We start from the raw sequence: 15,976 nt of genomic DNA on the forward strand, positions 1-15,976 counted from the left end.
GAAAATAATTTCAGCTCCACAATAACCTTTCACACTAGAGTGTGACTTTCAGGAAAACACTCAGCAAAACCCTTGGTGTAATGTCATGACAGAAAATGAAATGGCAGAGGGCTGGCTTTTGTGAAGCGCTGAGTGAAGGCAACTAACCTTTCACCTCACAAGGCCTATCCTTAAGCCCTGTTAAGGTCACAGGTGACAATGGTTTGGGAGTCCTCAGCTCACCACATGGGCACTTCTTATCCCGACTTTATAGCTTGCCCTATATTCACTTCTCCAGCCTAAGCCTTTTGAGAGGGAACAGATAAATAAGCTTTCTATAAAGGCCAACAGGGTACTCTGTTCTTCTTATTTGTCTTTCTCTTGCCCCAGTTTTTATAGCTCCAAAAATATAAACATGTAAAAAATGTAAATATAAAAATGATCCTTTGCCGTTTACAATATGAAGCTTTCAGACCTTTAAATAATGATAAACGGAGGCCACTGTGGCAATGAAGCAAGGGCAGGTGAAAAGCTAATGTCCTGCAATGCAAACACAGAGACTGTAGACTGGCTGCTGTGGGTAGGCATGCTATTTGCGTAACAAACATGCGGAAGTGAAAGGAAAGGATGGGTTTGCAAAATGGTGTTTGGACTGTACTCTTACCTTGCATTGATATGAGCTTTAGGCAATATGTGGATAAGACTTCTGTTGGGAAAGGTTCAGGTCCTACTAATGACATATGCCAGGAGGGGCAACATTTGGCCAAATGGATTTCTCCTGAAGCTGCCCCATTTTTCCAACCCATCCCATCAAAGTCCCTTCCTTCCTATTCATCTCCTCCTTACATTTCCTAGCTTTTAAAAGTATTTTCCCAGTGTTCCTAAGTAGTTTCGGAACAGTTAGAGACAACATTTTATTTGATAACAAATAATTGATGGTGTTTGCATTGCAGGATAGACAAAAGAAAATTCTTCACACAGTACATAGTTAAACTATGGAATTCCTTCCCACAAGTTGTAGTGATGGCCATCTAATAAATAAAATAAATAAATAAATCAGTTTAGTTGGTTTTCAAAGGGGATGAGACAAACTCAAGGAGAATAAGGCTATCAGTGCCTACCAGACATGATGGATATGTGACAAAGCCAAGTGTCAAAGCCTATACAGCTCGGGACCAGGATACCTGAAAGACCGTCTTACCCCTTATATGCCCAGTCAGTCACTGTGCTCTGCAGGTGAGGGCCTCCTGCAGATACCATCTTATCAGGGGGTTCATTCTGCACAATATAGGAAACGGACCTTTAGTGTGGCAGCACCTACCCTGTGGAATTCCTTCCCTTTGAATATTAGGCAGGCTTTGCTATATTTTCGGTGCCTTTTGAAGACCTTCCTCTTTCAACAAGCCTTTTAAGTTGAGACCTATCCCAGTCTGCATCTGTGTCAGAATTGTTTAATATGTTTTTAATAATGTTTTTAACCTTTTTAAAAGTTGCTTTTTTAAAAAAAGTTTTTAATGCTGTTTTGTTTTAATGTATTTTAAGATTGCTTTTATGATGTTTTAAAGTGTTTTAGTGCTTTGTTTGCTGCCCTGGGCTCCTGCTGGGAGGAAGGGTGGGATACAGATTAAATAAATAAATAAATAAGTATGCTTCTGAATACCAGTTGCTGGGAATTGCAAATGGGGAGACGGCTGTTGCATTCATGTCCTGCTTGCAGGCTTCTCATGGGCATCTGGTTGACTATTGTGAGAACACGATGCTGGACTAGATGGGCCATTGGCCTGATGCAGCAGGCTTTTCTTGTGTTCTTATGAATTCTATAGAATAAAATGCAATATATATAAATAAGCAATAAAAATGCAATACTCCATGCTCCTGTACCCCAACCTCTGGTAATTATAGTAATTGTCTATGTCCATGCAACATAACTGCTTTCCCTTGACAACATGGGTGAACTTATAGTAGTACTTCAGTGGAGACCTGAATCTGGTTATGCTTCACCAAAAAAGATAGACTAGATGGCCGTTCTTAAAGTCTTTGTTAGAATGTTCTTGCAAACCATCTCAGATCCCACCTACAATATACATATTGTGGTACAGGGTTGTTGCAACACCCACCTCCATCTACAATATGGAGTTAACACTAGACTATGCTGCAGGGTTGTTGTAACCCACTTTTAAGCCCTGGATGCCTCCTCACCTGCTTTTTAAGATGTTTTTAAAGGTTTTTTAAAATTTTAAGATTTGTTTTAATGTGTTTTTAAATATGTTTTATTTAATATGTTTTAAAGTCTTTTGTTAAGATGTTTTAAAGTGCTTTTAGTGTTTTTGATGCCCCGGGCTCCTTCTGGGAGGAAGGGTGGGATATAAATTTAATAAATAAATAATTTCCAGATTGGATTAATGCACTCTGTGTGGGGCCGGCCTTGAAGATGACTTGGAAACTTCAACTGGTCCAAAATGTAGCGCCCAGATTACTGGCTGGAGTTCCTTTTAGAACTCATAAAACTCCTGCTCTAAAACAGTTGCATGGGTTGCCAGTTTGTTTCCAGGCCTGATTCAAGGTGCTTTAAAGCCCTAAATGACTTGGGCCCCAAATATTTCACAGACTGTTTCCTACAGACCCTCTTGGATATTAAGATCAGCAGAGAGGGTCTTCTTGGTAGTTCTGCCACCCTCAGAAGTTTGGGGGATGGTGACCCGGGAGAAAGCTTTCTTTGCCGCAGTCCCTAAGTTTTGGAATTCCTTTCCTACAGAGGTGCGTCTTGCATTTTTGCTATACCCTTTTCTGCAAATGCTACATACACACCTCTTTACCCAGACCTTTGGCTCCTAAGATGTATGTTTTCAGGACCCACCCTATCCCTGTGAATGTCATGTGTTTTAATTGTTTTTAATATTGTATTTTAAATTTCTGTAACCTGCCTTGGGACTTAATGGTGAAGGGTGCGCAATAATGATGATGAAGATGGGATCTGGGGGTGAGATGGATGATTTATGTGAATTCCTTTGCCAGCCTCTGATTTGGGATCTGCAAAGGAAGAAACTTGCTGTACTGGTTAGTTCCATCCATAAGTTAATGGGTTCAACCAAGTCCATCAAGTGCCTTCATTAACATGTGTAAGGGATTGACCAAGAGAACAATGTGGACCATAATAACTCTTTCAGGTGTGGTTTGTGTGAGGGTTAGTCTGGAGAAGCTGAGAACTAGCCACACAGAGAGGCCTGCTCTCTGCACCATGGCTCTGGGGTGCTTTCTACAAGTCTGATGGAAAAGCAAGATCTATTGGATTGTTAATGCTGTGAACCCCTCCATCTTAATCTCAGGTTGTGAATATGTGTAATTAAAATCCATATATCATATAAGACACCATAGCCTCCGCTGACCTTCTTTCCAAGGAAACCAAACCCTAGGTAAGCACAGGAATCCCTGGAATCTTGCACTGCTCAGAGATTGGGGTGGCACGCAACAACAATGACTATTTAATGTGATGCCTTCTCCTATCTTCAACCACAAATCCATGCAAATAGCACCTGAATGAAGTTCATGGACTGGTGGTGGTCCACAATTTGGGAACCCCTGATGTAAACCAATTATTTTGGTTGCCACTGGGGTCTGCTTTTTATATAATTCAAATGAAAAGTTTTATTACAAATCAGCAGTTTCACAGAAATCTGCCATTCTCCATATCCACGGGCACATGGATGACACTAAAATGACACTTGTCATTTTAGGCATTCTTGCTCATGCATGAAATATGCAACTGCCTATGCAAGCAAGCCTTATAACTACAGAACCTGAGGTGCAGTGTAGCTGTGAGCAGTACACACAAACACGAAAACATCCAAGGCTGCATTCACCCAGAGTTCTAGCATTTTTATCTTCACATGGGCAAATATAACCTATTTTATGTTCAGAGACTGGCACACCAAATTTGAGACTGTGCAATGGATTTTTTTTGGTAGCTTTATTGCTTTTAAAATCAAGTGTGAAACCTAACTTACAATTTCTATTTTTTTTTTTGCACCATCTGTGATTTTCTAAAACACATTTAGGATCACTTTAGGCGTTTTCAGGCATTCAGGAGAATGTATGAGGGCTCCAACTGTGTAGGGGGCTCAGAGAACATGCGCACCAGCTCCACCCCTAAGGTCTTTGTTTTTACTGCCCTACCTCTCCACAAAGTCTGAAGGGGGAATCTAACCATGTTCAGATGAACACAGAATCCTTGATTGTGCAGGGTTCCAATTGGAGGGAACTACAGTATGTTCAAGCAAATGCAGTTAGAATCCCCTTTAGACCTTCATATTGAATGTGCAAAGATCAGGAGAGGAGGCGGAGTAGCTGCTGTACACGGGGACATTGAAGTCAGGGTTGATGTACACAGAGCCTACCCCACTATGCAGTTTGAATCCTTAAATCTTCACCTGAATGCCTGAAGAGGGTTCTGCCTGTCTTCATGCCAAGGCTTCATCAAAGCCTCATCATCATGTCCTCTTCTGATATAGAGCTTTCATGCCAAATATCATACTGAAAGGACAAATCAGTTTGATTTTATGAGGGTTAGAATTTCAAAGCTTTATAATGAAAAGAGAGCTGAATAAGGCTGTGTACACGCCATGTTTTATTCTAAAATCAAAGGAGACTGAATTCTTGTGTTTTCTATCTAGGCCGCACACAATCTAGACCTTTTTGGTATTTTTTGCTCCTGAAAAGCACTTCTTGGTTTCTTTCTGAAAAGCTCATTGCAGATTTATTCTGCATATTCTGCAGTGGGTCCATTTGAAAACAGCTGTAGGCAGTCCCAGGACTGGTGGTTGTATCCACACCTCCTGAAAGCCATTGTATATACCATTCATATACCATGATTACATGAGGAGGGTTTTCAAATGTGTAATCCAATCAAGAGGAGGGTTTTCAAACACATATTAAGTAACCACACCCACCCCTCCAGACAGGAAGATCTACAATCATTCTAGATTGAAAGCAGCATGTTCAGGGTGAACATGAATGAATCCATATTCATTTTTGCACTACTAACAGGTACATACATATGCAGCCTAAGCTAACTGCCTTAACTAGGTAGACACTCCTGTGGCTGTATAGTGCTGTCACATATGACCGACGTGATCCAGTCACATTTACACTCCTTTCACCAGCCACTGGCCCATAATCTCTATCATACACTGAAAATACAATACACAAAACCATATCCGCATATTTTTTTCCATTGCTTTAGTCCGGGGATGAGAAACATGTGGTCCTTCCCATCAGCCTTAGGCAGCATGTTCAGAGATGATAGGAGTTGTAGTTCAGCAACATCTGGAAGGCCACTCGTTCCCCATCCTTGTTCTAGTCCAGGTGTGGGGAATTCCTCTGGTCCTCTAGATGTTGCTGAACTACAACTCCCATCAGCCCCAGCCAGCATGGCCCATTGCTAGGAATGATGGGAGCTGTAGTTCAGCAACATCTGGAGGACCAACAGTTCCCCACACCTGCTCTAGTCCTCATTCCTGCTGGATATTATTGTTTGACACTGGTTCTTAACCTGCACACTTAACAGATACACTCCATTATCAGTCAAGAGCTATCCCTGAACCAGTCCCTGAATGGCCATTATAAAGGCATGAGAGTAATGAACAGATTGAGATACCGCATGTTAATCTGTTATTGAGATTTGTTTACAATACTTTTTGCAGCACACTAACAACAGCTAGACCTGTGAAGCAAGAGAGTTTATTTATTCATTAAGCGATAAGTATGCATCTCGACATCGAACAATTAAGGATCTTACCTTACTCATATAGTTACACTCTGCCTATTAATTATTCAAAGAAGCTAATGTATGCATATTGGTTGTGTTTATGCTAAAAATTCTCCAAAGTGCAAGAGAAGGGCCCTTAAGGTTTATCTCATTAGCTGCTCTGCATAGCCAGAGTTGGTGACTGAATACTCTTTGTACATTATTCAGAGGGTTTTTACACACTTCTGTTCCTTTCCAAAGATACTTCATTGGCATGACAAGTGAGGCAAGTATTTCCCAAAAAGTGAGAGATGTCTAAGCTACACAAGGAAATTCAGGCTGTGGACAGACTAGTCCTTACGGTGGACCAACAGGAGCCATTCCACCTCTAGCGCAATTGTGGTGCTAGTTCTAATCCACCAAGAGTCATTTCAGATCATATCCACACCATACATTTAAAGCACATAGTTTCCCACAAAAAATCCTAGGAGCTGTAGTTTGTTAAGGGAATTGTAGCTCAGTGAGGGGGGAAACTACAGCTCCCAGGATTCTTTGTGGGAAGCCATGTGCTTTAAATGTATGGTGTGGAAGTGAACTAAGTGTCTCTTGAATCTTAACTAAGGGATTCCAGTTCCACATATACAATTGCCTGGTATCAACTTAGCACTGTGTTAACATTTTTATTATCCCAGGCATATGGATAGTGATAACCTTGTGATTTTTGTGGCCATTTTGGTTATACCTTGGTGTTCATTCTGGCATCAAGTGAAGAAAGAAGTTTTATTTCTAAACTGATTGTTGTGGATGAATTCTTTTAGTGTGTTGTTGATTCATTTCAGCATGTTGCCACTGCCAGTTTTTCCGCCAAGTGGTGGTGCATTTGTTTAAAGAGAAACATTTAATAGACGGTGCCAGCACTGAAAATGAACTGCTTCTGAGTCAGAGTTAAGATGGCGGCATAGCTGGGCGTGTTTTGGTTTACTCCCATACCTTTTCCTTTTTGCCTCTTTTCTCCACTGGAAATTCTTATCAGATGAGAAGACAGATGTAGAGGATGCAGCAGAGGATATTTCTTTCCATTTTGTCTCTGTGTGTGGGGCTCCTTATCTCTTTTTGATTTTGACTGAATCAGCAAGCTCCCAAGCCTGCAATCTCCAGCAGACTTTAACATTAATTTTTTCTTAAAATTATGTATTTGTAGTGAACTGTGTTAGCATATTGTAAGTTGCTTTGAGACTTTCTCTGATAGGAAGCAACAAACAAATTAAATTAATATCAACAACAATAGAACAGATTTGGCTTATAATGCAGCTTCCTGTCAAGGCCATAAACACAGGCTTGCCACAGGGTTTCCCCTCAAATTCTCTGGTATTTTTCCTTTTTCCTTAGCTGCCTGGATCTTTTTAGGAAAGGCAGGATATAAATGTTATTAATAAAGAAAACATTCTAAGGGAACAGAGGAAAGGGGGGAGATACAGGAATCTGGGCTAGGCTTAAAGGTACAGTACACTGTTAATTCACTGTGCCTGAATACAACACATTGGCTGTATACACACCATACATTGAAAACACAAGGTGTGTATGCAGCCACTGAAAATTATATGCATGTATTGAAGGAGGGAAGTCTTGTCTAGAGAAGGTGGGGAGGGGGAAATTGTTTGACCTATTTCCCTAATGCCTCACTGAAGCTACTTCCCCACATCCCATTCAAGTCAACGTGCAGCAAGTTTTACTAAACCACATTATAATCAGCCTCTGGTGTAGTAAATTTCCTTGCTCCTAAGGGACAGGTAAAAAGGAAATAAGGAAATTAACATGTTCTAGAATGGCAGGGTGTTACTGAGAGAATTAACCTTGCCTATCCCCCCCCTTTTGAACTGGAACAGTGATCAATCGTACAGATATATATCATATTGTTGTGTACTTTAAAAAAAGTTTTAAAACAGTTCCAAAAGTGCACTAGGCATAGAGGACCCACAGCAGTTGCACCAATACAGCAAGCTCTATTGCATGCCTCTGGGACAGTTTTCAGCATCTCTGAAGCATAGCTTTAAGCTCTTCAAAAGACTGCACAACCAGTAAGACTAAGGAGCATGCCAAGACACACACAAAATGAACAAGAGTTCTATAGGGCATGACACCTGTGTGATACTGCCTCCAGCTGTCTCAAAAGCTGTCATCTGTACATAGCTTGAGGAGGTTCAGGGGGGATGGGGTGGGAAAGGCATACAATGTATGATGCCAGATAATCTGTTAACATACTTGTATACGCTTCCTTGTGTTTTGGATACAGAAGCAGAAAATGGCTCTTTATCTCAGTGTCCCTTGCAATTCTTTGCATGGCAAATCCTCCTTCTGCCAATTTGCAAACAAAGTGCTCTCTCTGCTGGTCATTGATAATATTGCATAGGAAAGCAGTTCAAATTAGCAAAGAACACAGTAGGTGAACCTTAGGTGTGTAAGCCAACCAGGAAGTGAAACTGTCTTGTAAATAAGTCATCATATTTCTTATCAATAAATTTACAAGGATCATTTCATCTATTTCACAATGTTCAGAAGTGAGCGTTGTTCCTCATCTAGCCAAAATGACAACACTCATGCACAAGAGGGAGGTATCAACAGGCGCAGTTTGCAGAAGTTAAAAAAAAAATTCTATAGGGAAAAAATCCCTAAGTCAGAACTCCAAAACAGCCCAATAAGGTATGAGCATGCTCAGTAGTCATGTTATATTAATTGATTGTTATGGGGTGCATGGAAAAAACAGATCCCTACCTAAGCTACCCAAACAATCTCTACAGCATGTGGGGAGAGTTGACTCAGCACTAAGAGTCTGGGTGGGCACCTGCTTAAGTAAAAAAGGTCTTCACCCATAAACACCAGGTCCTCCAAAGTTCCACCTTCTGAAAGTTCCTTTTCTTGTGCCATCTCACACAGGGTGATGGGGGCAAGCCTCTGACAGCCCATCCGACAGTGGGGCTTCACTAGGTAATGGCTCGGCTTCAGGGAGCTGGAAACTGGTTGGTGGGGAAGCGTTTGAAGTGCCAGGCAGGGATTCCTGTGGAGGTGGCACACACGAGGGGTCACTTGCCAACGGCTCAGGCGGGGAGCTCAAAGGTGTAGTGAAATTTGCCTCAATGGGAGAGCTGGCTGAAGAAGTCTGTGGGCTGGCAGTGCTCCCCCTTCCTTCAATGTCTCTGGGGACCTCGCCCTCATCTGACTTCTCTCTCTGATCTAACTCCCCTTGCGCCCGGGGTGCAACAGTAGCTAAGGGGCAGCCAGTGCAATTCTTTCAGCACCGGGGTTACATGTTGGCAATAACCTGGCCCAGTAAGCAGTCAAACCACCACATTTGCACCAGCTACAGCTTCCGGACCGACCTCAAGGGCAACCCCACATAGAGCATATTTAAATCTTTAAAATTGTCCGAGGGCTTCTACATTCTAGCCCTCAGTATATTAAAGATTCATCGGTAACCCGCTGTAATGAGTTCGCTGGGCACTTCCAAGAGAAAATTTTATGCATCCGCCGGGACTTAGACTCCAATGTTATGGCAGTTGAACCTAATGAGGTATCCGGAGCACAGTCTTGTCCTCATTTATTGGATGAATTTATTGGTACAGCTTGAGGACGTTGACAAGGTACTTGGACTAGTGCGTGCAACCACTTCTGCACTAGATCCTTGCCCCTCTTGGCTTGTGAAAGCTGCCAGGGATGGAACAGCTGGCTGCGCCAGGGAGGTTATAAATGCCTCCTTGAGAGAGGGAGTGGTCCCTAGCTGCTTAAAAGAGGTGGTAGTGAGACCACTCCTGAAGAAACCCTCCTTGGACCCAGATGATTTGAACAACTACAGACCAGTTGCAAACGTTCCATTTTTGGGCAAGGTCTTGGAACGGGTGGTTGCCAGCCAGCTCCAGGTGCTCTTGGATGAAGCCGATTATCTTGATCCGTTTCAATCCTGTTTCAGGCCTGGTTTCGGCACCGAAACAGCCTTGGTCGCCCTGTATGATGACCTATGTCGGGAGAGGGACAGGGGGAGTGTAACTCTGTTGATTCTCCTTGATCTCTCAGCTGCTTTTGATACCATCGACCATGGTATCCTTCTGGGAAGACTCGCGGAGTTGGGAGTTGGAGGTACTGCTTGGCAGTGGCTCCGCTCCTACTTGGCGGGTCGTCTCCAGAAGGTAGGCCTTGGGGAGCATTACTCGATACCCTGGACTCTCCATTGTGGAGTCCCACAGGGATCGGTTTTGTCCCCCATGCTTTTTAACATCTATATGAAGCCGCTGGGCGCGGTCATCAGGAGTTTTGGAGTGCGTTGTCACCAGTACGCTGATGACACGCAACTCTATTTCTCCTTTTCATCTTCTTCAGGTGAGGCTGTTGATGTGCTGAACCGTTGCCTGGCCGCGATAACGGACTGGATGAGAGCTAACAAACTGAGGCTCAATCCTGACAAGACTGAGACGCTGTTGGTAAGTACCTTCTCGGCCCAGATGATGGATGTTCAGCCTGTTCTGGATGGGGTTACACTCCCCCTGAAGGAACAGGTCCGTAGCTTGGGGGTTCTTTTCGATCCGTTCCTGTCTCTTGAGGCTCAGGTAGCCTCGGTGGCACGGAATGCGTTCTACCATCTTCGGTTGGTAGCCCAGCTATGCCCATATCTGGACGGCAACGACCTCGCTTCAGTTGTGCACGCTCTGGTAACCTCTAGACTGGATTACTGCAATGCGCTCTACGTGGGGCTGCCTTTGAGGACGGTCCAGAGACTTCAGCTAGTGCAAAACGCTGCAGCCAGACTGCTGACGAAGACCAGGCGGTCCGCGCATATTACACCTGTTCTGGCACGTTTGCACTGGCTGCCTATTTGTTTCCAGGCTAGATTCAAAGTGCTGGTTTTGACTTATAAAGCCTTACACGGTGCGGGACCACAGTACCTGGCGGAACGCCTCTCCCGATACGAACCTACCCGCTCACTACGTTCAACATCAAAGGCCCTCCTCCGAGTTCCGACCCACAGAGGCTCGGAGGGTTGCAACGAGATCTAGGGCCTTTTCAGTGGTGGCCCCCGAATTATGGAACTGTGTCCCTGACGAGGTGCGCCTGGCGCCCACTCTTTTATCTTTCCGGCACCAGGTCAAAACTTTTTTATTCTCCCAGGCATTTTAATATTCTTAATATTTTTAATACTTGAACTTATTTTAACTTATTTCACTTGTAGCTAATAATGTTTTAGGATGTTGAATGTTTGAAATGTATGTTTTGATGTTTTTATTGTGATTTTATTGTACTTTATAGTTGTAATAATTTTATGCTGTGCACCGCCCAGAGAGCCTTCGGGCTTTGGGCGGTATAAAAATTGAACAAAATAAATAAATAAATAAAATAAATGGAAGAAAAAACCAGAAAAAAGACTGGGAGGGGGTTACAGTCTGGGTTACTGTCCAGATAGATAGATGCATGATAAATACATGTGATGAGGCACCATATTTACTCTATTGAAGTTAATCCAGTCCCATATACAGCTAAGATGCAGTGATCTCAAAGGAGCTTGCAACCATGTAATCAAGCACAAGACTGCAAGTCAACAGAAATAAATCTGCTAAAATTGAAATATTTTCAACAAACTGTATTCTTGATTAAGCTCTAGATCACTGGTTTGTACTAAATTTTGCCATAAAAGAACCACATCAAGAGTAGTATATCAGCAGGCTTACCAAAGGTTGTCTTTATATACTTACAAATCTGCATAGCAGCTATCCAGCCATTTCTAAAATAGCAGTGCTAGTATTAACAAGGCCCTGCTAATTCCTTAGCTTCAGGGTTTTTTCAGAATGTACATATTACTATTTTAACCATCTTAAATGGAGTGCCAAAATTAAATAGTTCATCTATTTAAACAACAAATTGTAAGCATGTATTTCTGTGCGTTGTGGAACTGAGCTCTGGATTAGTAAACTTCAGTGTGCCTTTTGCTGTGCTGCCAGACAGACTTCCCTGGAGAATTACTAGGAGACACAGAACACCATCCTGATACCATCAGACAATTACAGAGATCAAACTTCTCCTGTAGTTAAAGCAGCTAATAATTAGCCGCTACTAAGCCATCCAACAGTCACCCAAGGGAATGCACAAAAGCGCAGGCACCAGACAGGTTATTTGTAAAAATCAGAAAGATGTTCTTGATTTACAGACTGTTTAATGTCAACCTGTCATTGGCTGAATAAGCACTGCCAGGCGCTGTACCCACTCTACCCATGTCACTCATCAGCAAGACGAGACACTTCATTTCTGGTTGCACTTTACCACCTTCCTTTTGCTGTGACTAGGGGCCCCTTCAGATGTCCCTTTTATTGCACATTCATTATGATTTGTGCTCATGATGCTATTGGGGCAGTCACATGTTATCCCACTCTCAATACTATTTGCACCTGCAAATCACACTGCTTCATTTTTCACACTGCTTCATTTCCAGTCAGTGCATATCCTGTAACTTTCAGTTGAAATGCTGTAACCTTTTATACCACAAATGTTCTGGTTTATTCCTGTCCTTCTTTTGTCAGGCTATAGCCCACCAGATAAAAATAGTGTGCTAGCATTGGGGATGCATCACAGAACAAACTAAAGCAGAATAAATCTATCAACTAAAGCACGATTATTGTGTCAATAATATGTTGTAGAATACACTCACAATAAAAGACCAGTCTGAAGGGTCCCAATGTTTCAGCTCGTCACTGAAGAATTACCTCATTGGTGATCACTCGTGACCAAGTAAGATTGTCTTCCAAGATAATGACTTTAATGGTGGGTCCGGAAGTGACTGTGGAGGCCAATCCTAGATCCACAAAGCTTCTCACAGTGAGGACATAGGTTTCTAGATGGAAGACAGTCATGATGAGGATTTGCTTGATGTGCCTACCACTTAGCTCATTTCTCCCTTTCGCCCTGTGCTTCTTCAAAGTCCATAGCACCTTAGAAAATAGCCTACCTCCAATTAGGATGCTCATGGGCCAAAACTTCCCAGTTCTCTATGCTCATGTTACATTTTTTTAGATTATCTTTAAGAACATATTTAAGCCTCTTTTGCTGTCCACCAATATTCCATTGTCCATCCTTAAGTTAAGGGGACAGAAATGAAGCAGGAGAAAGACATTGAATTCTGTGAAGCCAATAATTTCTTTGTTGTGAACACAATTTTTGAGCAACCAAAAAGATGACTGTACATGTGGACATCACCAAATGGTCAATATAGGAATCAAATTGACTATATAATTGGTAGCAGAAGATGGAGAAGTTCCATACTTTCTGCGAAAACAAGACCAGGAGCAGACTGCGGTACAGATCATGAACTGGTCGTATCGAAAATCAGAGTAAAGCTAAAGAAGACTAACAAAGCAATCATAATGCCAAAATACAATTTAAATAACATCTCAGAAGGATATAAAGATAAAATAAGGAACAGGTTTGAGGCTTTAAACTTAGTTGACAGAGAACCAGAAGAACTGTGGAGTGAAGTCAGAGACATTATCGGGGAAGAAGGGAAAAAGACAATATCTCTAGTTCAAAGGAAAGACCTCAATGGATGACTGAAGAAACTCTTCAAATGGTTAAAGAGAGAAGGAAAGCAAAAGGAGATAGAAACATGATCAGAACCCTAAATGCAACAGTACAGCGACTAGTACGTAGGGACAAAGAGAACTATTACAATAGGTATTGTATAGAAATAGAAGAGGACAACAAAAAGGGTAGAACAAGAGCCCTATTCCAAAAGATTAGAGAAACAAAAGGGAAATTTAAACCAAGAGTAGGGATGTTGAATAATCTACAGGGGAACACACTGACTGACCGAGATGAAATAAAAGGAAGATGGAAGCAATATACTGAAGAACTCTATAAAAGAGATGCCAGGATGACAGATTCATTCATGGAGGAACCATATGATGAAGAACCAGAAATTTTAGAATGCGAGGTGAAAGCTGCTCTTAAAATACTTGGAAGAAACAAATCACCAGGGATAAATGACATATCAATAGAGTTGCTTCAAGCTACTGAAACTCAATTTGTCCAAATTTTGACAAAACATTGTTAAGAAATATGGAAAACTAAATAATGACCCACAGACTGAAAGTGTTCAATATATATCCCAATTCCGAAGAAAGGGGATCCCAGGGAATGCGGTAATTATCGAAGTATTGCCTTAATATACCATGCAAATAAAGTAATGCTCAAGATTCTACAACAACGGCTCTTTCCATATATGGAGCAAGAAATGCCAGATGTCCAAGCTGAATTTAGAAACGGAAAAGGCACCAGAGATCATCTCACAAACATACGTTGGATAATGGAACAGACCAAGGAATTTCAGAAGGAAATCACCCTGTGCTTTATAGATTACAGCAAAGCCTTTCACTGTGTTGATCATGAAAAACTATTTTTGTTGTTGTTATGTGCCTTCAAGTCGACTACAGCTTATGGCGACCCTATGAATCTATGGAATGCTTTAAAAGAAATGGGTGTGCCACAGCAGATATTGTCCTGATGCACAACCTATACTATGGACAAGGGGCTACTGTAAGGACAGAATATGGAGAAATTGATTGGTTCCCAGTCAGAAAGGGTGTGAGACGGATGTATTTTATCACCCTATTTGTTTAATTTATATGCAGAACATATCATACGGAAAGTGGGATTGGACCAAGATGAAGGAGGTGTGAAAATTGGAGGGAGAATATCAATAATTTAAGATATGCAGCTGATACCATTCTACTAGCAGAAACCAGTGATGATTTGAAAAGAACACTGATGAAAATTAAAGAGGAAAGCACAAAAGCAGGACTATAGCTGAACATCAAGAAGACTAAAGTAATGATAACAGAAGATTTATGTACCTTTAAAGTTGACAACAAGGACATTGAACTTGTTAAGGACTATCAATACCTTGGCACAGTCAGTAAAGAAAATGGAGACAGCAGACAAGAAATCAGAAGAAGGCTAGGACTGGGGAGGGCAGCTATGAGAGAAGTAGAAAAGGTCCTCAAATGCAAAGATGTATCACTGAACATCCAATTCAGGATCATTCAGACCATGGTATTCCCGATCTCTGTGTATGGAAAGTTGGACAGTGGAAAAAGCAGATAAGAGAAAAATCAACTCATTTGAAATGTGGTGTTGGCAGAGAGCTTTGAGGATAGCATGGACTGCAAAAAAAGACAAATAATTGCATGTTAGAACAAATTAAACCAGAACTATCACTAGAAGCTAAAATGATGAAACTGAGGTTATCATACACATAATGACACATCATGAGAATACATGATTCACTAGAAAAGACAATAATGCTAGGAAAAACAGAAGGGAGTAGAAAAAGAAGAAGACCAAACAAGAGATGGATTGGTTCCATAAAGGAAGCCACAGACCTGAACTTACAAGACCTGAACAGGGTGGTTCATGACAGATACTATTGCAGGTCACTGATTCATAGGGTCGCCATAAGCCGTAATCGACTTGGAGGCACATAATAACAACAACAACAAATCCTTAAGTTGGGAGTAAAGTAGCTGATTTGGAAGATGGTAATCAGGCATTCGAACAACATGGCTGGTCTTTGCTTCTTCCAAAACACTAACATTAGTCCATCTGTCTTCCCAAGTAATTTGCAGAATTTTCCAGAGGCAGCATTGGTGGCATTTATAAATGGTCCAAGTTTCACAGGTGTACAGTAAGGTTGGTAGTGCAATGGCTTTGTAAATAAGCATTTTGGTCTCCCTGCAAATATCCTGATCCTCGAACACTCAACGCTTCGTTCAGGAGAATGCAGCACTTGCAGAGCTCAGACGATATTGAATTTCAGCGTCAGTGTCAGCTTTTACAGAGAGATGGCTGCCAAGATAAGAAAAGTGATCAACATTCTCCAGCGTCACACCATTAAGCTGGATTGATCATACTACAAAGAGACTAGTTAGCACCTGCTGATGAAGCTCTTTGGGTTTTTTTATATTAAGCGAGAGCCCAGGCTTTCCATATGTTTCTGCAAAGACATGTACAATAGTTTGAAGATCTTTCTCTGAATGTGTGGAGACTACATTATCATCAGCATATTGAAGTTCTACGACAGAGGTTGTAATTATCTTCCTTTTTGCTTTCAGCCTACTGAGATTAAAAAGCTTTCCATCTGTTCGATATATGATTTCCACATCAGTAGGAAGTTTCCCCTCAATAAGGTGCAGAATCATAGCAATAAAATAACAAATAAGGTCG

The sequence above is a fragment of the Rhineura floridana genome, chromosome 3 (assembly GCF_030035675.1).
Source record: "Rhineura floridana isolate rRhiFlo1 chromosome 3, rRhiFlo1.hap2, whole genome shotgun sequence".
NCBI classification, from domain to species: domain Eukaryota; kingdom Metazoa; phylum Chordata; class Lepidosauria; order Squamata; family Rhineuridae; genus Rhineura; species Rhineura floridana.